Source organism: Sciurus vulgaris (assembly GCF_902686455.1).
Source record: "Sciurus vulgaris genome assembly, chromosome: 9".
In the NCBI taxonomy this organism is placed as follows: Eukaryota; Metazoa; Chordata; class Mammalia; order Rodentia; family Sciuridae; genus Sciurus; species Sciurus vulgaris.
Genome location: NC_136469.1, coordinates 106,928,347 through 106,955,075, shown reverse-complemented (window position 1 = coordinate 106,955,075; position 26,729 = coordinate 106,928,347). Strand labels below are relative to the sequence as shown.

Below are 26,729 nucleotides of genomic sequence, written 5' to 3'. Positions count from 1 at the left end.
TTTTTCCATTATATTTTGTTGGTGACTTTAACTCTGTAAGTGGAGGTCTATTTCTAGGCTCTATTCTGTTCTCTTTATTTATCCACAGGCAGTGTCACCCTATTTTAATTATAGCTGTTCTGTGGCAAGTCATGAAGTCAAGGAGTGTGAAGTCCTCAAACTTCATATTTATTTTTCAAAGCTGTTTTAGATATTTAGGTCCCTGGCATCTCCCTATAACTTTTAGAATTCATTTGCCAACTTCTGCAAGGAAGAAACAGCCTACTGAGGTATAATTCAGGTATATTGAATAATATAATTCAGGTTTATTGAATATATAGTCATTCTGGGAAGAACTGACATCTTAAAATTATTGTCTTCTAATTCATAAACATCATATATCTTCATTTACTTAGGTTATCTTTCATTTGTATCTCATGTTTTGTAAAATAGCATTTTTGTTTTGTTCTGTGTCAGAATAAGATACAAAGGGGTATCATACACATATGAGGAGGTCTATTATTAATCTTCGTGTAGTTAAATGCTTACTAAAATCTTTGGACTGTGTTTAAAAATATGCTTCCAGCATTTAAAAAAAAATTTTTTTCTAGTTGTAGATACACACAATACCTTTATTTTATTTATTATTTTTATGTGGTGCTGAGGATCAAACCCAGTGCCTCACGCATGCTAGGCAAGCGCTCTACCACTGAGCCACAACCCCAGTCCCCAGCTTCTAGTTTTGACAAAGAAATATCTAAACTATAACTATATAATTCATATTTAAACTATGTTATTAAAGGATATGGAGAGTGGTGATTCTCTAACATATGGTGTCACCTTTGTTATCCCTTTGAGAAGCAGATAAAAGATATACAGTATATCCACAAATTTTAATATGCACTCAATTTTCTTACCATTTCAGATTGTTCATAAGTTTCCTAAAATTCATCCATATACAATGAAAAAACTAAAACTTTGGTGTCATTTAATTACAATTAATTCTATAAGCTCACCAATACTCCCCAAAAATGTACAACTGAAAATACATGTCTGAGGTAGATATCAAATTTTAACCTAGGGCTGTGATTGTGGCTCAGTGGTAGAGCACTTGCCTAGCACATGTGAGGCACTGGGTTCAATTCTTAGAACCAAATAAAATAAATAATAAAATAAAGGGATTTTGTCCATCTAAAACTAAAAAAAAATTAAAATTCTTAACTTATTGGTTAATTATTTAGTTGATAACTTGAATTTCATTTACACAGTGAAATGACATCCATTGTTTTTAGCAAAATGACATCTGGAATTTTTCTACCCTTTCAGTATTCCAAAGCTTTCAAATTCCATTAAAAAAAAAAATCTCTGAGTTAAATGTGTCTTGTAAAAGTAATTAAATAAGCAACAGTTCTTTTGAGTCCATTGACAATGACTAAAGAAAAAATTTACTAATCCAAAAATCAGTGTTTTGGTGGTTCATCACTGAAAATCAGTTGTAATATATCTTTGTTATCTATCCAACTTCAATGTGCATTTTGGGGAAATAATTCCATGACCCAATTTACTGAAAATCAGTTGTAATATATCTTTGTTATCTATCCAACTTCAGTGTGCATTTTGGGGAAATAATTCCATGACCCAATTTAATAAGGTTATCAACCACTATATGCATAAGCAACTGATTCATCAAGAAAGAATGAAAAGTTGTTTTATTGGGGGGGGGGATGACAACTATATGTTTTGTAAGAATGGCAATCAAATTTTCAGGTCCCAAAGTTTCATTTCAGGTATTTGTCCAAATTATTGTAATCTTTCCTATTTGGAATGACATAAAGGAAGAAAATATTAAAGAATCATGAAGTTGAACCCACCTCATTTTAAAACTGAGAAAACTGAAGCAAAAAGGGTGAAAGGGTTTTATCCAAGGACACAGTAAGGTAATGCACAATTGAACCAAAATTCAGGTATCCTGAACTCCTGTGTTTTTCCCCCTCCATTGCCTTTCAGACACACTGAGGAGTCAACATCTCATTCTGAATTGTACAACATTGTTTCCCCCTCTTTGGACATAACAGATCTTTGTAGCTTTCAGCCTACAAACAGAACATGAATATCTAAAGGGAAACATAGACCATCCATCTATTATCAGGGCTTTTATCTCTTTATGGTAGCAGCTTTCTATATAATAACCTCACACCAGCTCTGATATCTTCTCCTCTTTCTTTCCTGTCTTTCCCATAACCTTTTCCCTCACAGGTTTGGCTTTCCTTTTCCTAGAGGTTATAAATATCCTGGAGATGCCATAAGATATAGTAGAGGAAGTAAGACATTCGGAGTTAGAGAGCTAAGGTAGGGTCTGAGAGTCACATTTTTTGAACTATTTGACCTGGAACAGATTATGTAAATTTACTGAGCCTTATTTTTATTATCTACAATAAGGGATTAATGCCCTCTAACTTATTATTGAGAGGTTCGTATGAAATGATTAATAGAAGAGAGAATAGGTGGTAAGTTCTAAATTTTATTTTTCTAAAGTATTTGTGCTTTATATCGCCTTACTAGGTACCAGAAAATTGGCATCTTGAGGGTGGTTATCTAGCTCCTGGGATATCAGTGATTAGAGCAAAGATACAGGTGTCCAATTAGGAAAACACTCATTGAGTGCTTAGTATGTGCATTCTTTCACTATTTTGTCCCTGGGAATAATTCCCCAAGAGCCTGATAGAAATTTGTCATTGTGGCAGAGTACAAAGCACCTGGGACTAAGAGCCAAGAGACTTATGTCTTAACTAGTTGATGCCCTTTAGTAGCCATTTCATCTCCCTGTGCTTCAGATACCCAGTCTTAAAGGGAAGAGATTGGACAAAATTACCTCTAAATTCCTTCTAAACCTAAGTTTCGTACTTCTATCATCATCTGTATTTTGTTGTATTCATTTTAATTTTTCTGATGTAACATTTCTTATAGAAATAAAAATCTGCACTTTTTTCAAGAGCCTTTTTAAGAATAGCTATCATTTATCACTTCCTAAGCTCACATAGTAGAAAATCTTTATCATATAACATATGTGCAGGGCACAGTGGCAACACTGGGCACCAGGGCACATAACTGTAATCCCAGTGGCCGGCAAGATGAAGCAGGAGGATCTCAAGTTCAAAGCCAGCCTTAGCAAAAGTGAGGTGCTAAGCAACTCAGTAATACCCTGTCTCTAAATAAAATAGAAAACAAGGCTGAGAATGTGGCTCAGTGGTCAAGTGCTGCTGAATTGAATTCCTGGTTATACAACCCCCCCAAAAACATATATATATATATACATCTTTATATCTATACAGTATGTATTTTAGATATGACTAATCAGGAGAATGAAACTGATAGTCTTATCCCTCTCCATAAGTCCAACTAATAGTCATTCTGAAAGAGGTCATATATAAATGAGGAACTTTCATCAATTATGGCATCAATGAGATTTTCTGAATGCATTCTGAAGTCCCTTGGCCAGGTATTTCATAATCATAAAACCATATCATTAAACTAAAACAATTTTTTGACATTCAAACACAGTGTGAGATGCAACTTAATTTACTTGGTATCACAAGAACAGGGTTGGTTGTTTTTGTTTTTTGGTGTGAAATATGTCTAATCAGATTTTACACCCAAGGGTTGGTACACAGTCCTGTAAATATTCTAAAATAACAATCATGTCTGAGAGGTTACCATTGCTTTTGAGGAACCAGGCTACTGTGCAGCAGGTATCCAACCCATCATAGAGACTCCATTCCTTATGCCTCTTACTCTCAGTTCACCTGTGCTCTGATCAAATGACTCTAGGGAGTAATCCTGAAACCTCTATCATTTCCTCTTTGATTTCACTGGGGAGCTAATTAAAGGATGTCTGTTTCGTGCCGAAGATTATGTTAGGAGACTGGAGCTTTAGTTCACATCCTATGAGCCCTTCATCCTGGTCCTCCCAAGGCACACGTTGTCATTCCCTTTCTTACTCAAAAGTGGAGACTATAAAAATATCAACTCCTATATCACGTATCCTTACAATTCTCCCATTTTTTCTCCCTTCTTTTCACTTAAAAATAAGGAAGGACTTCCTCTTCCTTTCAAGGCTAATCCCTTTATATTTGCATTTACTGTTACTGCTGCATACTCTTTTCAGACTTTGTTCCCCTCTTTGATTTAAATCTTCAGTTTTTTTCTATTGACTCCTTTGCCTTGGTTTTCTCTTGGTTTTCTCCAGTCTTTGCAGAACTTTGGTTTCCTGTATCCCATCACCACCCATTACTCATTTGCTCCTCAATGTCCAGCAACAGGGCTCCCAACCATGCTGCTTTTAAATTTTTGTTTTTTCTTCTTCAGTACTGGGAATGGAACCCAGTGACTTGCATATGCTAGGCAATTGCTGTACCACGGAGCTACATTCCCAGTCCTTTTTATTTTTTATTTTGAGACGGAGTCTCACTCAGTTTCCCAGATTGTTCTCAAACTTGCCTCCAGAGTAGCTGGGAATGTAAGCGTACCCCAGTTCCATGCCCAGTCATGCTGCTTTGTTAAAACACCTTCATTGTAAATTACCAAAACCATCACTATCAATTTACACTCTTGACCTCTAAAAATGATTTGAGGATAATGTCAGCCCATGATGTTCATTAAGGTTTCCAAGACCCAGCACAATGGCTATTTATCCCTTGCTCTGTCTTTTTGCTGTTCTGTTGCTGGTTCCTCCTCGCCCTCTAATTGTAACCTATAGAGATTCCTCCAAGGTTTACCGCTCATTGAACTTTTTTTAAAATTAGAGCTTTGTGGTTTTATGTAGAAGTTGGGTCCATCATGACAACATACATGTATGGAAATTGATATCAGTTCATGATCCCACATTTTTCCCTCCCTCCATCCCTCCTTTACTCTACTAGACTTCCTTTCCCTCATCTGTTAATTTATATTTGATTGGCTCTTTATGTTATCCTATCCTTCGCTCCCCTGTTCCTTTATTTCACTCTAGCTTTAAGTATCTAAAACCTAAACCACTGAGTTTCAGAAAAAGTTGTGTAATTGCTTACCAAGCATCTGAATCTGGATACCCTGCCTGCCCTTCCTGACATGACCCCTTTTCACATCCTTTGCTTTTCCTAAAGCCAAATCTTTCTCCTTTCCCAGGTGCTAACAAAAGCATCATCCTCCTGGTCAGTAGGAATAAAAAGTGAGGTATGTTGGACTTCACATCTCTTTTGTCCCTGAGATCCAATCTGTTGCTTCTAATCTGCTCCATCTGCAGAAGATTGCAACCATCTTCTGCACTTCTAAATCATTTCCACTACCTAAATTAACATCCCCACTATCTGCCCTTCCTAGCCAATTGCCTTTCTCAGTTTTTCTCCTCCTTATCACTGTCATCGTATTCTTTCCACAGAGCATGCCAGATCACATCATTGGCCGCATTAAAAACAAAAACAAAAACAAAATAAAACAAAAATGAGTGGGAAAAAAAGAAAAAAAAATCAATGGCTCTAAAATTCCTGTAAATTTGTTTTCAATCCTCTACATGTACCTATGGAATTTCAAACTCAAGGATGCTCAAATATTACAAAATATTATTTTTGCTTCTCCAAAATTCAAATTTAATGGGACAACTTGTATTTTGTCTGGCAACTCCACAGGCCTATTGAAATGCCTTAATTTCTCTGACCCCAAACATTCCCTTCCCACCCTAACACCTTTTTCTATCTTCACCTTTTTCTTTCACATTCTACTTCCTCCATGAAGACTTTCCCAATCTTCCCACCCAGATGAAAGCTTTCTCTCTTTGATACTGTACTGCATAAATATCCAGGAGATTTACAAATGTCTTAGGATGTTATATTTTTCTTGAAGTTGTTTTCCTGTTATATAAATGATTGTTTGTTTGTTGAAAATGTGAGCCCTGCATACTCAGTCTTTGTATCCCTTTTCTCAAATCAAATAAATGCCCAATAAAAATTATAAAAAAATGAAATTAACATGTGCAAGATGGAGTCACCTGACTCACAGTAGTTATCAGCTGCAGCATTTCGCATATCTAAATGATGGCTTTTACCCAAAGAGCAATTATTGCTATTAATGGCCAGATGTATTTTGCTTCTTCTACAAACGTGATCCAGCTGGTTGCACACACTGTGTTTCTCTCCAAGACCTAGACATGTGGAGACTAAAAGACTGTGTTTATGTTTGCCTGAAAGTGGCAGGCATGGGGCGATTTAATACTGTGAAGATGTTCAGTGGAGTATTCACCTTCCTGAAAACTGCCCTTCCTTTTGCCTTCACTTTTCACTGAGCCAGTGCTTTCCTTTCAATGTTCTATAACACTCATTTCTTCATCTCCTACCAGAGGCAAGCCAAGGGCCAGAGAGATTTGAGGGACTATCTGAGCATCGGTAGTGGAATAGGTAGCCCAATACTGGCTTTCATTAGGACTCAGTACATGTGTTATCTTTACCATGTGTCATTATGCATACATCCTAAGCATACATAGAATAAGATGTAAATTTCTCACTTTAATGTGGATAACAACATAGTGTGGAATTTATCTAATAGTCATGTGTTTAAGTAATTAAATCTACACTATATTCCAACAGTATTCTTAATATTTCACATATTATCATATTTAATCCTTACTGTGCTACTGGGATCTATCTATATACATTAGTAAGCTAATTCTAAAGATCCCCATACTGGGAAATCTAAAGAAACTTTTCCCATTTCATAATTTATTATTAGTTTACCTTTTTTAAGTAGGTCCAAAGGTTACACACTTTGCATTTGATCAATATATTGTCCCAAATCTCTTTTACACTATTGGTTCACTGTTCCTGTTTAATTGCCTTAATTGCCTTGTAAATTATTTTTTCATGAAATCATGTCTTTTTTTGTGATTACATCCCCTGATGTAAATGTGTGTCCTCTATTTCCTATATTGAAACTCGATCAGATTTAGATGAGCTGTTTTTGGTGTTGCGTTTTGGCAAAACTGCTTCATGAGTGGCATAGTATACTTGTATCAGGTGACACAAAATGACTGTTTCTTTTTTTTAATGATACAAAGATTGATAAACCACTCCAGATGGTGATAATCTGATCTATACAGTAAAATAATCTTATTAATTTTAGCATAGTCGTATTAGTTTGTTAGGGCAGAAAAGAACCATAAACTGGATGGCTTAAACATCAGAAACTTATTGTCTGACGGTTGTGGAGGCTAGAAACAAACAAAACCAAAAGATCAGGGTGTTGGTAGGGTTAGTCTTTTGTGAGAGCTGCAAGGAGGTGGTCTCTGCCAGGCCTCTCTCCTAGGTGAATTGATGGCTGTCCTCTCCTGGTGTCTTCACAAGATCTTCTCTCTATGTGCATATGTGTCCAAATTTCCCCCTTCAGAAGGCAATTGGTCATATTGGATTAGGGCCCACTCCTAATGATTGTACTTTAACTTGATTACCTCTTTAAAGACCTCATACTGAATAAGACCCCATTCTGAGGTACTGGGGATTAGGACTTCAACATATGAATTTGTGGGAAAATTATTCAACCTATATTAGCAATGATTTTAGCAACTACTGATAATCATTGTCTAAACTTAGATCTTATAAAACAACAATGTTGTATCATCCCCTCTTTATTTATTGACTAGATTATTCTCCAAAAAACTCTCATCAACTGTTGGTTAGCCTGAGATATAGTTTGTGCAGTGAAAGCAGAATAAATACTTGATTGTTTCCCTTTATTTACAAGTTTTCAAAATAATAAGTTGTTTTCCTAAAATCTCCCAAATGGGACCACTGAGGTTTGGCATGTTGTTATTTGTGTTTTCATTTATCATTTATGAAGTCATAGTTTGTAAAAGGTGTATCTGTTTCCATCCCTGCAGCTATTGTTATTCCAATTCTTACTTCCTCTTATCTTTGGCTAATGTTAGCCCTTTTAAGTTGTCTCCTGAGTTCTTTTGACAGGACCTCACTAACCATTATAGCTTCCTTGTTTTCTGATTTAGCAACTTATTTCCTGACCCAGACATGAAGAAAAAACATCATGACTTCATATTGATATTTCTAATTCAAACTTGTCTCCCCAAATTACAGGTTTTTATCTCATTACTTCTTTGATTATATATTTTGGTGTTTTTTTTTTTTTTATAGAAAACCTTGGTTCCTAATGATAGTAAAATGATTGTATACTTTATCCTATTGAATGTATTAGGATGTATCTCAAATATGTTAAATGTTAGGATACATCCCATCAGGAGCACACAGATAAATCATTATAAGTTATATTTTGAGCTTCAGTTTAGAAATAGTTCCTTCCTATTTGGTTAAGATTGAACTTTTGAAAATGTTGGTTTTTATTTTGAATTGTTCAAATTTGATTTAAATTTGTTTCATAGTTATGCAAAATACTTCCATGGTTCTAAGGGCAAACTGTAAAACAAAAGAAGTCCTACCATTTCTGTCCCAACTTCTCTTAACCAACACACTCCTTTCTTCCTCCTGAAGACAAGTGTTTATATTTGTTTTGGGGTTTCTCTACATTTTAGCAAATATGCATGAATGCTCATATTCCTTCCCTTATCTGGAAGATATCACAGTATACTAACTTCTCCATGCCTCTCTGAGTAATTTTGCAAAACCTCCATACATGTCGAAAGCAGGAGTTAATCAAAATCTAGCTTCAAATTCTCTGCTCTTAGCCCTGCACAAGGCCTCTTTTCCTGAAGATAATTTCCAGGAACATAATTCCTGTGTATGATTGTTTTATTGCTCCTTATTATAGAAATGAAAATAATTGCTGCAGATACACAGCATAAATGGGAATAGCATGACAGAAATGAAAATAATTACAGGAGCTACAAGACATAAAAGGGAATAGCTTGGCCGAGAGTGTGAGCTTTCTAAAATATACACGCTTTTGTTGGTTTTTCTAACACATCCTAATGAATTCAAAATCTAAAGAGAGGGTTCTGAGCTTCAGGTTTCAGAAATGAGTCTAATGCTCACCAGAAACCTCTGGCCCGATGAGGATCTTGAGAACTCCCCTACTGTATTTGCCTACCTATCTCTACTACAAATTGATTTTTTTAAAAAATGTTTTTGACAGTGCCTGACCATGGGTTGTATGTAAGAATGTAATCAATGACAATGCTTATTGAATATAAAAGACGGAGTTTCCCAGTATCCCTTGGAGAATCATTTCATCTTACCTTGGTTTTTATAATAAAGCAAAATAAAAAGCAGAGACAATTATTTTGATAATACAGATCCAAAAATATAATAGTATGCATACTCACTATTGATTTTTAAAGCAATTTGGAGGCCCTGAATATTTCATATTAACTATCTGTATTGATTGTACACTCAGAAAAAAAAAAAAAATGTAGCTTCTCTCCCCTAGACTTGGTGGGCACACACAAAGTTCTGGGCAAATCACATGAAGCTCACTGTCAGAAGTGTTGGGGGAAAATCCCGTGTAGTTGATTGCAGAGAATAAATGTGTGGGCTGATGCAGTGTTTGTGGAGGACTAGCTGATATCGACAAATACATCTTATAAGAGAAAGGAACTTCTTATTTTTGAATGGAAGGGAGAAGAAACAGATAATGCATAAAGAATAGATAATTCTGTTTATTAGGAAGAATGCCTCTCTTTACAATTTCACTAAAGAGCAGTGTTAATATTCCCCTCACAGGTTAGTGAACTTATATCTTAAGAGTCAAAAATTATATCAGGAAAGTAAAGCAATTTCAAAGGTTCTCCAGTGAAAAGGCTGTTATTTTTCACTTAAGTTTTTATTTTTAATATTCTTCATTCATCTATTTATATGGAAAATTTTCGGATTACATGATGTTTGTCAGGGTCTCCTTTTTGATAAATATGGCATTGCAGCTGTTTCAAATATTGAATGAACAATCTTAATAATTATGCTGTTACTATCACTATTGTGTGGCTGTGTGATCTGGGGCTGTATTATTATCATTGATTCTCCTGAATTAAATTAATATGGAAGAATAAATAAAGCTGGTGATAAAAACAGTTTAAAAGTAGCCACATATCCTCAAATACCCCTGGTTATACATCTTGTGGGAGAGTACCAACTGTAAATTGTCAGGAAAGAAAAGAATGAAGAAATGCAAAGAAAAGACTGACGGAAAGAAGGGAAAGAGGGAGTGAAACCAAATATCTTAGAGATAGGTTTTAAATTTTGGATCCCAGCTATATTACAAAAGATACTACTACTTCCTATGAAGATGTATTAGGTTTTACACTCACATGTGAAACATTTAAAACTATTTTCCCTAGGACCCTCAACTTATTCCATGAAAATATCATTTCCAAATTCAGTATTTTAGAACATTTCTGTGATTTTGCCACAACCATGTATCACCTAAAAATGACTAGTTTTTACTTATGTAAATATATATGTGTGTGTGTACATATATATTTTTGAAGAAATTCTCATTGTCTCTGCATGTGGAAATGATTTCTTTTTAAGTGGCATTAAAATACATCTAAGCAACAGATTTTTTTAAAATTCAAAAGATTTTATCCATGTTCCATTTAAAATTTTTTCCTCATCTGTAGAATTGAGATAGCAATATTAACTATCTTATGGAGTATTCTTAAAGTTACATAAATTAATAACAGTAAAAGACTTACAGTATTCATTAACACAGTAGGGGCTAAATGAACATTCATTAATTCCCTATGAAATGTGATACAGGCATTATGTTTATATAATAAATATATGCTGCTCATAAAATAATAATCATCTTCCAAATAAAGACCTTTCTTTATAAATCTTTCAAGGCACCAAGTTAAATTCTGACTCCATTGGTTAGTATTATGTGGCCCTGATTGTGAGAAGCTTATCCCAGAAGCCAACATCTGAATGTATGGTTCATCTTCTAATTTTGTATAGTGAAGCAAACCCATAAAGTGTTTCTAAAACCTACATTTCCACTGTAGTTTGCATATATCAAGCTCGGTATGTCATTTCTTATTTTTAAGTGCCATGACAGTATAACATCCAGAGATGGAGGTGTCATATTTTCTATCGTATAACATACTGCATATGGATTTTGTAGCATCCCATTTACTATTATGGAAGTAGTAATTTACTTTAGACTAAAACAGAAATAACACAGGGGATCTCTGGAAGAATATGTGCCACTAAAATACAATGAAAATACTGTTTTAAGCTTAAGCTTTTGGGGAAGTATAGACTTACTTTTGTATGTCAACCTAACCAATCTGATCAGCGTTAATATGTCCGTACAGTAAACTAGTATTGCTTTGTTGCATGTAAAAGGTAGTAAAACAATGAACACCATCTTTACTGGAATAATGCCTCATCCTCCTGAGTGTTTCAAACCAGGAACACATTCTGAGGAACAACAATAACAAAAAAATGTTTCCTTCAAAGTTTCATTTATCTTCCACCTCTGCTTGAAAACAATGAATGCCATTTATTCAAATAGAGTATGCCTTGTCCTTCCAGGACTTAGGGAGTTAAAATTAAAGGAGTGGCTCCATGAATTAGTACTTGCTTCTTCAAATCCCATAGGAAAATTTCAGGTTTATCCAAGTCCCTTTTCTTCTTTTTAATAAAGATAAGGATAGAGCTTTTGGGATAGAGCCAAACTATAATAAAAACGCAGTGAACTAGCTGAAAGGATTGCCTGACCCATTTTCTTCTAATTGAAAAGTAGTGGTAAACACTTCAACAATAATAAGAAAAAGAAAAAATAATGTAAATGTCATTTTTATTTGTTTTAAATCCTGAAATTCTTAATCCTGTTTTTTTCCCAAAGTTGTTAAAAACAGAGTTTTTTTTTCTTCCTGAACATCAAACATCAAAGGATTACTAAAGACAGACATATTCTTTTTGTTATTGTTTAAGAATCCAAACAACTAATAGCTTTGAAAATTTAGGTTATTCTACTTCAATAACTCAGATGGAGTCATGAGGATTAATGAGGGCCACTTAAGGTGTTATGATCATATATATGTTGTTTACATATTTCTATCCTCTCACCTAAACAATGTCCAATACCAAGACAAATAAATTTCATCTCTTCTGGTTCAAGGATGTCTTACTCTCCAGAATGACAAGCACAGGTCCTGCCAAAGTTTTAATGTTTTAAACATTAAAAATGTTTACATTTTAAACATTAAGACATAAAAAGCAAGGCTCAATGGCACCCAAAGAGAAAACTGAAATATTAAATTAAGTAAATGCCTTCAAGTATGTCATTGTATATACATGTGACTTGCAAGTCTTAAAGAGCACAAAACTCAAAGTTACAAAAGTTACTTTAGAAGGATGTCTGCTGCATTTGCTCAGGAGTGCCCCCACGTCCCACTCACTGTGTATTTATGAGTTTTCCACCTGTCCTTGCTCCTCTGTCCTCTTCCCTTCAGCTCTGTCGTGCAGCCTACTAGCAGGTTCATCTTTCCAAAGCACCATTTCATTCCCTCACTATCCTGCATAGGACCTACTGTCTCCCAGTTACCTACATTTGATTGATGTTCCTTTTGGAGCGTAATACTTCTCAATTAGGCTTGCCCTCCTTACATAGCCTCATTTAAGATTTTTGCCTGAATATGAAGTCTTACATCACTACTCTTAGGTTTCTTTTCCCTTGATTATCACACATGTTCTTTCTTCCTCTGTTGACACCTTTCTTTTTAACTCAGAAAATTAAGTATTTTCCTTTATTTTTAACTACATGCTGTTCATTTTTCAAGACCCAACTCAGAGATGACTTAATAATTACTCCAACCCTTCTGGATTTCCCTTGGAATCTCTTACAATGCAGCATTTAATTACGGAAACATTTCTCCATTTGGATACTGTTTCATATGTATTAGTCACATCTCCCCTTAAACTAGTATAATCTTTTTGAGACTACAGTCTGTTGTTCCTTGTTTTTTCTCCCATAGTGCACACCACAGTTTGCACACACTAAATGAATGGTGATTACTATTTATTTTTAAAGCTTAATATTGCTCTTGACTGTATCACCTTGATGATTTTGGCTTTGTGTAATTACATTTGCTAGATTTTAAAGGAGAAGCTAACTTCATTTATGAAAATGGAACCTCATGTGAAAATGAAACCACTTATATGTAAATGGTCAATTCTAATGCTTCAGATTCTACTGTAGTCTATGGGTAGAAGATTTCCCATAAAAGAGTAAGGCATATTCAGACAGAATATATTCACAGCATTATGGAGAATGCTTTTTCTCCTCTTAACAAAATAAATACCCACCTGAGAGTTTTACAGTGTTTCTCACAGAAAGCTGTATGTTTAGTCCATCAGTATTTTCACATACAAAATATATTCACAACCCTACTTAGGGATTCCATTTAAATCCAAGGTCGCATGTTATGGCAAATTTTTCCTTGTAGGCGATTATTATATATAAATAAGTGGAAAATAAACTTGTCAATATCTTTAGTCAAAAACAATGTTCAGAGCGCTTATACAACTATTTTTCATAAGTATCCATGTGAATTTTAGATAAAATTTGAAAACTGTTTTAGCAAAGGAAGCACACACATGAATGATTTGTATTTCCTCAAAAGGACTTCTTTTAAGAGTTTAAACTTGTTTGTGTGTATTATACCTAGTTCAAAAGATACAATATTAACTGGCCAGAGTCAGATAGTACAATTATTTACTTGTATTTTATTTCCATTCTATCAGTAAGGAGAAGAAAGCAAGCATGATTAAAACTTGTTAAAAATCAAGATAAATGACATATCAAGCTATTCAAGAAGGAGAAAACAAGTCATGGTAGATTTGCTCATAGTTGGTGTAGGCTGTGAAAGGAATATAAAAATCAATATGTTTCTATGGTGTTTGACTTGGGGAACTGAAGGAACAGAGTTGGACAAAGCTAGGAGAAATACTTCTAGGGAGAAGCTAAGGAACTCTATTTTGGAGATATTATTTTAGAAATCCCTGTAGACATGCAAGTGGAGAGATTGATCAGCAGTTAGATGCAAATGCTTGAGGTCCAAAAGGAGATCTGGATTTGAAGTCATTAGTGTAGAGACAGACTTTAATTCCTTATTACTATACTATCTCACTAAGAGAGTGAACAAAGATCAAATGGAGATGAGGTACAATATCAGAGCAAAGGAGAAGTCCTCAAACATTTATAGTTATGTAGAAAAGGTAGAAGTACCAAAGGAAATTAAGAAGCAGCAGCCACTTAAAGTAGGAGGGAAAACAGAGGAGTTTGGTTCCCTAGGAAGCCAAGTGAAGACCGTCTCAAGGAGGTAGGACTAATCAATCATGAAGTGTAGCTAATAGACCAAAAAGGGATCATAACTGGCCATTGAATTTAATGACATGAAGATTACTGGTGATTTTGGCATGATCAAAATGGGTAAAATGGTTGGGGAAGCAGTCTAATTGGAATGAAACAGAAGAGAAAATGAGAAGTGGAATTGTAAACAATGTACATATGACTGTGCTGGAGAGAAGATTCATGTGAGAAGGAAAATTCTCCCTCTCCAGAGAAAGAGAAAAGAAAGAGGTGCTAGCAGTGCCTTCAAGTTGGCAAGAAGGTCTTGGGTCTTCTGCAAACTGGAGGCTTGACTTTAGCTAGAAGCACAGATGATTCATTTATCTTAATTGGAGAGAAGGCAAACTCTACAGACACAAATTCAAATAGGTCCATTCATAGCAATATTTAATTATCAAAATGTCTTCTTAAAGTCTATAAGTCCCATTGTCTCTCTTTTAAAATAAGGCAACTGAGGCACCAACAATTAAATACCTTGCTTAAGATCAGATAGCTGGGAAGTGACTGAGCCACAATTTGAAACCAAGCAATCTGACTTCATGATCTAAGTACTCAACCACTTTTCTAATAGAAATGCACACTTGGCCCAAGCTCAGCTATATGGTTCTCACCTATATGGTTTTCTCAGTCCTGTGTAACACATTTTGAGAACAACATTGACAACTCAGAAATCACTGAAAGGAACACAACTGAGATGGCAGTAGAGGTGGAACTCTCCCCAGGCAGCAGAGATAATGAGACTCGGGAGATTATAGCTCTTAGAACTTATATCATTAATGCCATAGATGAAATGCCAATATCAAGTTACTCTTATGCTTTAAAAAGTCAGAAAAAAGAACTATGATTTTAAATAATATTCGAGGAAAATAGAAGAACCAGGGAAGAGAGAACTGAAAAAGAGCCTAAGAAGGAGAGAGATGTGATAATTCTCCTGAGATATTTGAAAGCCTGTCCCATCAAAGATTGCTAAGACTTACTCTGTTGCTTTCAATAGAAGATCGAGGGCCACTGTGGGAAACTTTCAAGGAATGTGTCAGTTTCATTTGCTTATGTTACTAAGTTTAATGTGAAAGAGGTTCACTATGAAATAAATATTCTGCTGCGTAACTATTCAAAAATGGAATTAATGCCTTGTTCTTAGTGTCTCTCCAGAAGTGGGCAAGCTGGTGGAAAGAGAAAAACTTTTACTTTGAAACAGATGAACCAGACCCATCACTGACCGATGGCATACCTTAAGACATTACTCAGACTCTCTAAGCTTCTATTTTCTCATTTATAAAATAGGTTTAATTATGTCTATCTTTCAGCTCTTATAATATCTATTTATATATGGAGTGAGAACAGTGGCTTTTATTTGTTTTGTTTTTCTCTTACCCTTTCATCTCCAGCTTCTTCATCACTAGATGTTTAAACAGAGCTTGGATATATCTTGAATTCTCTGCAAAAGAAATTCTGGCCCTAAATGTGAGGTTGATTAAATGGATTATAAGGTACATAATAACTCTGTGTTACTATTAGAGGTAAGGGAAAAATTCCTCGAGGTTAAAAGCATGGATGGTGGAGACAAGATAGTCTTTGAATATAATCATCTAGCTCTACTATAGGTCAGCTCTATAACCTTGGACATACAACCTGTTTATACCGCAGTTTCTTCAATAGGATCATAACAGCACCATTGGGGCATACTTGCTTACATTGTTAAATGAGAAAATCTTTTAAAATGAGTAGCAAACTGCTTGTCGTCTAGTAAGCACTCAATAAATGATAGCTATACCTGCTCTTAGGATCCACTGTGTGGGTTAAGAGCCTATCTCTTTAATGTGTTGTTGAACTTCCTAGGGAGGTTCTGCTGCTTTCATGATGAAATGGAAGACTCATTCATGGCCTTTACAGAATCATTTGGATTACCTTTGATGATATCTTCTCCTTTCCCTTAAAATCTCCAGGTTTGTCCAACCAGACAATGAAGAGGAATTTCATTCTTTTCTGTGCTTTGAGGGTTTTTTTTTTTTTTTTTTTCCTTTTTTTCAATTGTTGGATTAGTGGGGCCAGAGAAGAATAAAAGCCATTATCCTGGTGCAGGAAACTGTTATTGCTCATTATTTTCAAGTATTTTGTACTTTCATCTTTTGTGTCACAGGATAATTCTGCACCAAAGAAACTGTATGTGCCTAAAATGTAAAGAATAATTTTTATTCACCCCCATATAAAAAAGAGCAATGAGGAATGTCATTTTTAGAGAAAGATTTTAAAGAACCTTTAAAAAGAAGAGTAGCTTCCTTTTTCTATCTAGAAATACACATAGCAAATTAGATGTCCAGAGATTTAGTTTCTGCTAAGAAGTTTAAGAAGATGAGGAATGATGGTTGAGCAGCATTTATGGTTGAAGGTAAAACAAACACATCATAATGAGTTGCTTTTCTCCACGTTCCACTTTTATGTTCTGTTTTTATCTCTATCATTATTGTTGACAAATCTAAAACATTATTACTTCATGACTGTAGGAATATTTGTCCATACTCTTAAGTCATTTACTTTTTTAAACATGAATGTTTCACTTGTGTTCAATGTCTTTGAAGAGACAAGTAAAGAGATAGCGAAAAAAAAAAAAAATAGCCTGTATGGTGTATCCTAAAGAATGCAGGTTATAATATTCAGTTAAAGAGATTATCTCTGGAATAATAAACAAGGTCGGCTCTGGAATACCCAGTGTCTTTCTTCCCTGACTTTCAGCATCTGGAAGTTGCAAGGATATATTTGGGGAGACACACTCAAATGCTTGCTAATCTATTCCCTGACTCTCTTTCCCAATAGTCTTCCATTTTCTCAACTCTATTAGGGAAGTCAAAAATTGGCACTGAGATCTAATAAGTCTAGAATCTGAATCACTGCATGTCTGCTGGAACTTTGAGGTTCCTAAGGACAAGATCATATATTCAAGTTAAAGGTTGTAAATGTAAGGAAATGTCAGTCCTCCTTTCTTAACCAGAGTTTTACTGATGGGCATCAGGAAGAGAACAAGGCATATTCTGCACCTAAATCAAAGCCTATATCTTCCTCCCACTCCAAATGTAGAAACAAAGGAAAAGTTCCTTCTTGCTCCAGCAGAGCTTTAAGAACAAAATCACAAGTATTGCACAGTAACAAAGCTGGCGGTATGAATGGTTCTGGAACTGAAACAGGTTAAGCCAACAAGTATAACAGGTCAAATAGAAGGACATTCCAATTAAATTGTTAGGCGTTCTGAGGTGATCGTGCCCCTACCTATTGCAGTGTACCTGCTCTAAAGAGTTGGAAATCAGTATGAGTCATTGTTTACATTATGTAGAGAGCTAGCATTAAGAAATAGCACGATTTCACCTGGCCTTGCCACTGGGCAGAAAAATGTCCTTGAACAATATCCTCAAATTTTCTGAACCTTAGTTTTCTTCTGTGAAATGTGGGAATTAAGATATTAGCTATTTTAGAGTTCTGAGAATTAAAGGTAAAAATGTATATAAAACACTAAGTATAGAGCCTAGCATACTAGTAAACATTTAAAAATGCATACTGCTACTCTTATTAGCAAGTTTATTATTTTCATCCTAGTTTTCCCAGTGGAAATAGGGATATGACTAATCTATTTGCTTATCAACTAACTTATTTAATAGTCATTTAATACCTAACTCTACAAGACTATTGAGAGCAGTACATACAAGGTAGTATTCTAATTGATGTTATAAAAATTCTTTTCAACATAACTGAAAAAATGAAAAGGAAGCTGTTACCATTTTGGGGAAATGAAGCCTCTTATTTCTAGCATTCCTGCCCTACCCATCACCAGGCAGCACAGGAGATACTCTTCTGGTAGTTAAATTGCCTCTTTTTCATACAGAACGTGAATAGAACTCCTAAGACTGGGCACTAACACCTTTGATACTCTGAACAGACATTCTACTCCTGCCCATGTGGTAGAAGGTGGACAGAAGTCCTTTTATTTTATTATTTTATTTTTGTTTAGAGTGAAAGTGCTGATAAAGAGTGACCTAAATACATTTTGAGACTATGCTGTTTTCATAGATGCACACGATAATAGCACAGTTGCACACAGTCACAATCTCTTTTCTGCTTAAAACTTTTAATGCCAAGAGAGATGCTCTTTGATACAGGGAATGTGCAAGTATTTTTGTAATCATAGGTGTCACTCACCTAGTGAAAGGGAAACATTCCAACAAAATGTATTCCAAAGTGGATTTGGAACAGAAATTTCTGTTTTCCCATTGTCTTACTTAGGTGGGAATGTTTATTGTTGAATATATCAAGAGTCACATTAACATTGAATCAACATACAAATGTTACATGTTTGCATGGAGGAAAATATTTCAGATGAAATAATATTAAGGTTAAAAGTGAAAATATCACATTGCTTACATCACAGGACAAAAGTAATATTGACTACTTTATGAAAAGCAAAGAATAATTTGCTTCATTCTACTTCTTAGTCTTCCTATTCTAGAAAAGATAAACCTCTGAAGACAGCTATTTGGCTGATTTTTTAGTTAATTTTGAATCCACTTAGCATTATAAATTTGTAGTCAAATCTATTTTTTTACTTTTTTGTGATTTTTCTTCATTTAAACTTTCTGATTTCTTTCTAAATGTCTTATTAAGTTCTCTATAGTTTTGGATGGAAGTTAATAGTTAATGTACTAACAGCAGCTACTACTGTTCAAAGAAATTAAGGGCTAAATACTATTATAATTTTATTTAAAATTTGCAGCAGTTCCAGGAGGCATTATTATATTTTCTCTTATAACAGATGAGGAAACTGGACCTTAAAGAGCTTACATGACTTATCCAAAGACCCTGAACTACAAAGTCCATGAACTTTGCCAGAGTCATATCTGGCTTTGTGCTGCAATAAGTTAGCATGCATCTGAAAAATTATAGACAAATAATTTATTGTGCATATCATCTTATCTTTTTCTAGCATACTTGATTACTAAACTATTGACTATTTTCATTAGGATCTATTAAGGTCTCACATGTGATTTATTAGTCTAGGCAAAGTTCTTAGAGTAGCCAGCTTGAAAAATGTGTCTGAAACCAATCACTGCAAATTATACTAGTCATTAACTTGTATGGCAATGTTTCTTCAGCTTATTCCTTTAGTTCATAATTCTGAAGTACACAATCCAGAGCTAAGCATGTCTTTTAAAAAAGTTGTTCAAATGTATTTGGTCAGAATTGGACTCCTTGGTTTATAACCAAAGGACTTAAAATCAACATACTACAGTGACACAGCAACATCAATGTTTATAGCAGCTCAATTCACAATAGCTAAACTATGGAACCAATCTAGATGCCCTTCAACAGATGACTGGATAAAGAAAATATGGTTTATAGATGATGGAATATTACTAAGCTTTAAAGAAGAATGAAATTCTGGCATTGCTGGTAAATGGATGTAGTTAGAGAATATAATATTATGCTAAGTGAGATGAGCCAAACCAAAGAAAACAAAGGCCAAATGTTTTCTGTAATATGTGGAAACTAAATCACAGTAAATGCCGAGGATAGGGAAGAACAGTTACCTTATATTAGGTACAGGGGAGTGAAGGGAGGGTAAGGGGGAATGATAGTAGAGTGAAACAGACATTATTACCTCATGTACATGAATGACTGCATGAATGATGTAATCCTGCAATATGTATAATCAGAAATGAGAGATTACACTCCATTTATGTATGATCTATCAAAATTGATAAATGCATTCTACTGTCATGTACAACTAATTAGAACAAATAAAATCTTTAAAATTTTTTTTTTTTAAATTGCAATACTCTGAAAATCAAGTCTTTTTTATTTTTGGAAACTGCATGGGAATAGAGCTTTCTACTATCTCTCATTTTAAATATCTGTAAATGAGATATTACCATGGAAGCTATCCTAAGGCCATTGTATAATTTTATCACTGCACTCTCTTTCATTAATATACGAACCTTGAATAAAAGTAGATACAGTATTTTTGAGTACCCAGGGAGAAAATTTATATCTTATGTTAAGGATACATATACATATACCTATAAAGTTTGACATGTTCCAGTCAAACTTGTGGCATCTCTATCCAAAGCCTACTAACAAGCTCCTAGAATTAAACCAGTTGCATTTATTTCATCAGCTATTTCAGAATGACCTGATGACAATATTCATAGTAGAGGTTCTCTGCTTGCTTAAAGTCTAATTTACTTCTTTTTTTTTGCACATTTTTTTTCTTCTTATATGTCTATTTCAGTGGACCTGGAGATGTGGTATATATGTATTTTTTTTATTGTAAACAAATGGGATACATCTTCTTTCTCTGTACATGAAGTAGAGGCATACCATTTGTGTAATCATACATTTACCTATGGTAATAGTTTTTGACTCATTCTGTTATTTTGTCCTCCCCCCCACCCCTCCCACCCCTCTTCCCTCTATACAATCTCTTCTTCCTCCAGTATTGCCCTTCTCCCACCCCCCATTATGTGTCATCAACCCTTTATCAGTGAGATCATTCGTCCTTTGGTTTTTTTGAGATTGGCTTATCTCACTTAGCATGATACTCTCCAACTGCATCCATTTGCCAGCAAATGCAATAATTTTATTATTCTTTATGGCCGAGTAATATTCCATTGTATGTGTGTGTGTATATATATATATATATATATATATATATATATATATATATATATATATACCACAGTTTCTTTATCCATTTATCAGTCGAAAGGCATCTAGGTTGGTTCCACAATCTGGCTATGGTGAATTGAGCAGCTATGAACATTCATGTGACTGTATCTCTGTAGTGTGCTGATTTTAAGTCCTTTGGGTATAGGCCAAGGAGTGGGATAGCTGGGTCAAATGGTGGTTCCATTCCAAATTTTCTTAGGAATCTCCACACTGCTTTCCAGAGAGGCTGCACTAATTTGCAGCCCCACCAGCAATGTATGAGTGTACCTCTTTCCCCACATTCTCTCCAACACCTATTGTTACTAGTATTCTTGATAATTGCCATTCTAATTGGGGTGAGATGGAATCTTAGTGTAGTTTTGGTTTGCATTTCTCTTATTACTAGAGATGTTGAACATTTTTTTCATGTATCTTTGGATTGCTTGTAGATCTTCCTGAAGTGTTTGCTCAATTCCTTAGCCCATTTGTTGATTGGGTTATTTGTGTACTTGGTGTAGAGCTTTTGAGTTCTTTATATATTCTGGAAATTAGTGCTGTATCTGAAGTGTGAGTGGCAAAGATTTTCTCCCACTCTGTAGGCTCTCTCTTCATATTGCTGATAGTTTCCTTTGCTGAGAGAAAGCTTTTTAGTTTGAATTTATCCCAGTTTTGATTCTTGCTTTTATTTCTTGTGCTATGGGAGTCCTGTTAAGGAAGTCTGATCCTAAACCAACATGTTGAAGATTTGGACCTACTTTTTCTTCTATAAGATGCAGGACCTCTGGTCTGATTCTGAGGTCCTTGATCCATTTTGAGTTGAGCTTTGTGCAGGGTGAGAGATAGAGGTTTAGTTTCATTCTGCTGCATATGAGTTTCCAGTTTTCCCAGCACCATTTGTTGAAGAGGCTATGTTTTCTCCATTGCATATTTTTAGCACCTTTGTCTAGTATGAGAAAATTGTATTTATTTGGGTTTGTGTCCATGTCCTCTATTTTGTACCATTGATCTACCTGTCTATTTTGGTACCAATACCATGCTGTTTTTGTTACTATTGCTTTGTAATATAGTTGAAGTTCTGGTATTGTGATACTCTCTGCTTCACTCATCCTGCTAAGGATTGCTTTAGCTATTCTGGGTTTCTTATTCTTCCAGATAAAATTTCATGATTTCTTGCTCTATTTCTGTGAAGTACACTCTTGAGATTTTAATTGGAATTGCATTGAATCTGTATAGCACTTTTGGTAGTATGGCCATTTCGACAATATTAATTCTGCCTATCCAAGAACATGGGAGATCTTTCCATCTTCTAAGGTTTTCTTTAATTTCTTTCTTTAGTGCTCTGTAGTTCTCATTGTAGAGGTCTTTCACCTCTTTTGTTAGATTGACTCCCAAGTATTTTATTTTTTTTTTGAGGCTATTGTGAATGGGGTAGTTTTCCTAACTTCTCTTTCTGAGGATTCATCACTTATGTATAAAAATGCATTAGATTTATGAGCATTGATCTTATATCCTGCTACTTTACTGAATTCACTTATGAGTTCTAAAAGTTTTCTGGTGAAATTTCCCAGTTCCTCTAACTATATAATCATGTCATCAATAAATAGGGATAGTTTGAGTTCTTCTTTTCCTGTTTGTGTCCCTTTAATTTCCTTGGTCTGTCTAATTGCTCTGGAAAGAGTTTCGAGCACAATGTTGAAAGAGGGCATCCCTCTCTTGTTCCAGTTTTTAGGGGGAATGCTTTCAGGTTTTCACCATTTAGAATGATATTGGCCATGGGCTTAGCATAGATGGCCCTTTACAATGTTAAGGAATGTTCCCACTATCCCTATTTTTTCTAGTGTTTTGAGCATGAAGGGGTGCTGTATTTTATCAAATGCTTTTTCGGCAAATCTCGAAGACATCAATAGATTTCTAGAGACATATGAATTACCTAAACTGAACCAGGAGGACATACACAATTTAAATAGATCAATTTCAAGTAATGAAATAGAAGAAGTCATCAAAAGCCTACCAACAATGAAAAGTCCAGGACCAGATGGGTTCTCAGCCGAGTTCTACAAAACCTTTAAAGAAGAGCTCATCCCAATACTTCTCAAGGTATTCCATGAAATAGAAGAGGAGGGAACCCTCCCAAACTCATTCTATGAAGCCAATATCACCCTGATACCTAAACCAGACAGAGACACTTGGAGGAAAGAAAATTGTAGACTAATATCTTTAATGAATATTGATGCAAAAATTCTCAACAAAATTTTAGCAAATCGCATACAAAAATATATTCAAAAGATAGTGCACCATGATCAAGTGGGTTTTATCACAGGGATGCAAGGTTGATTCAACATCCGGAAATCAATAAATGTAATTCACCATATCAACAGACTTAAAGTCAAGAAGCATATTTTTTATTTGTTCCAATTAGTTTTACATGACAGTAGAATGCACTTTGACACATAATACATTCATGGAGTGTAATTTCTCATTCTTCTGGTTGTACATGATGTAGAATCACACTGGTCATGTAATCAGTACCTTAGATGCTGAGCTTGGCTTACTTTCAGATCCAAGGATGATATCTAAATCACTGGTATGTTAAGTGTTTATAAGAGCATAATGTCTGATTCATTCTACTATCCTTCCTACCTCCAGCCCCCTCCCCTCCTTTCACTCCCCTCTGCCTAATCAAAACTAACTCTGTTCTTCCCTAGCACCCCCGTTATTGTGAATTAGCATCCACATGTAAGAGAAAATAATTGGCCTTTGGTTTTTTGATATTGACTTATTTTGCTTAGTATGATATTCTCTAGCTCCATCCACTTACCTGAAAATGCCATGATTTCATTCTTCTTTAAGTCTGAGCAATATTCCATTGTGCATATATATCACATTTTCTTTATCCATTCATCTGTTGAAGGACACCTAGGTCAGTTCCATAGTTCAGTCTCATTTACTTCTAATCTAATCAGGAATGAAGTGAAGAAAAACCAAACTTACAAAAAGCCCATCATCCAAACAAACAAAAAATAAATAAAATAAATAAATCCAATCAATTAAGAGAAATGTTTAAATTCCCTGGATATTAGACATCTTTTTGCTTAGTGTATATAGAAAAAAGATATTCCCTAGATATCTGAAGGCCAAAAGATAATTATAAACAATCATAATTAAAATTCTTGATGAATTAATCTTCTGATGCCATCTCTAGACTAGGGTTTTAGGTTTTTTATTTTTTAACATAAAATGTAATTCTGTAATTACCCTGAACAAGAGTTTAAGGATGTTAGGGCAGGCAGACAATGAATGCCTCAGTATTTGACATAGTTTGTACCTTAAGTGCTGAGTTTCGCACTTTCAGATCCAAGGATGATACCTAGATCAGTGGTATGTTATGTGTTTATTTTTGTCTTCATTATTTCACTTGAGTTTTTCTTTTTCTTTTATGAGAAATTTTGAAAGACTAAGAAAAACTGAAGATATAAACTTTTAGCTTCCATACATATATATGGATAGATGGGTGACATAGATGCACACATATCTTAAAATTACACAGATGATCCTTGCATATTATATTTAAACATCTTGTGTGTGAATCTGAAGGAAATCTATTTCTATTATCACTTCCTGCATATGAAAATATCTTCTGCTTTAACTACATTCTACTTGACACTAGTATTTAGTGTTAGGAATTTCAATTTCATCTTATTGCTGAGCATGTAGATTTATACTTATTATTACTAAGATCTGCTAATAATCAGTAGTCCCTTGAATTTACCAACAAGTGGTATTGAATTTTGATGTTGTTGATTCTTGCTTCTTTTACTCACAACTTCCTTTTATACTTTACTTTTCATCTTGCTGTAATGTTAGCAATGGGTTATTATATGCAAAGGACTATAAAGGTAATTTTGCTCAGTGTTTTGGAGTTTTATTTCAATTGCCTTTAAAATAAAGATTAATTAATAATAACAATAAAACTTCTTTCTTTCTACTATGATTTACAATTTTCTAAATTATAATTAATTCTGTACTTGATTCAACTATGATGTACCTTGATGTGGTTTTTCTTGACTGATCAGCATCTGAAGATATTTTATTTCAGTTTAAAATGCATATTTTTTAAAAATTTTCATAAATTCTCAGCTATTATGTTTTCAAATATTGGATTACTATCCTTCTCGTTTTTCCCTTCTTTACCTCATATGAGAATTCTGTTGGAGTTTCTGGATCATTCCATTCATATTTCTTAATATTTTTTATAATTTCTATTTTATTTTTTGAACTGAATTCTAGGCATTTCCTCAACTTAACTTTTTATTTCAGTAACTCAGTTTTTAATTGTGTCCAATATGCCACTTGGCTCATCATTTAAAACTTTTATTTCAATATCTGTTTTGTAATGGGTTCTTTTTTATAACCACTTAATGATTTTTAAATTTTATTTATGTCATTTACTATTTTCTTTGTCAAGAAATATTTTTCTAACATATAATTGTGCATATTTATGAGGTTCACTGTGATAATTTGTTACATGAATACAACATGTAATGATCAAATCAGGGTAATTTTAATTCTAAATTTATTTGGAACTGTTAATTACACATAAACCAAAGGTTACATAAATGCAGTAGAGCAAAAAGGACAGATTGTGAATACTGGACATGGATATCTGAATTATAATTCTGTCTTCATTGCTTACTATCTCTTTGCTCTTGAATAGTTATTTAATCTCTTTCACATTCCTTACACATAAGAAGGAAAAATAATAGCACCTCTCTCATAGGCTTTTTAAGACAATAACAAGAAATTTATGTAAAGCATTTAGTATAGTGCCTGGTACATAATTTGTGCTTATGAATAGCTACTATTGTTGTTATAATTAGTATGATTATGATTGCTGTTCCCTCAAGAGAAAGATTTCATTGTATTTGTTTTCTCTATGTGTTTGCTAAATTTTGCTTATTAGCTTATCCTCCAAGTGAGAGTTCTCGTATAGTCATTCTAGGATTAGTCAGTTCACAATACTGTAGGCTTGTGGAAGTTTCAGTGCCAAATTTATGGGGAGGATGAGTGGCTATGTACATCTCTTAGGGCTACTTACTCCAATGGTGATTGGATGCCAGTCTTCAGCCCTTTCCTTGACTCTGTACTGTGGTGCAGTGAGGCCCAAACAAGGGCAGCAATTTAACAGAAATACAGAACTTAAGAAGGTAAAAGGTATAATTTGAGCCCCTTTTTTTGCTTAGGCCTTATGACAAGAGACACTGGAAACTACCCAAAACTGAATGGCTTTGTTATTTTGGAGGCTTAAAGGATTTGTTTATGGGAACATATAAAACATTTCTTAGGTTATCCCAGAATATCATGACAGAGATTTCCAGATTTTTTGAGGGGCAGTAATAACCAGGTATGCTATTGATCAATATTAACTTGATGGGTTTGGTGGATGATACATGATGCAAGAGAGCATGTGCAGTAGAAATTCAGGATTTCACACTGCAAAGAACAAATCATGACATACAAATGTTCAAATACATAAAAATATTTTGATTTTAAAAAATGGTCAGTAAATAATTTGGTAGAATCTCATGTTTCTCAAGTAGTAAACTTATTAATTCTTAAAAATGAAGTTTAGCTTCTTTATGTACAAATAGAACATTATTTGATTCAAAGGGTATATTCTTGTTTCATGGCATAATGAATAGAGGATTCTTCCCTCCTTT

General features: G+C 34.3%; 1 protein-coding gene across 1 annotated transcript in view; it reads left to right on the top strand.

Moving 5' to 3' along the window:
- The window catches only part of GABRB1 (gamma-aminobutyric acid type A receptor subunit beta1), a 391,432-nt gene that overhangs the window by 148,930 nt on the left and 215,773 nt on the right, over nucleotides 1-26,729 (top strand). The window lies entirely within an intron of this gene.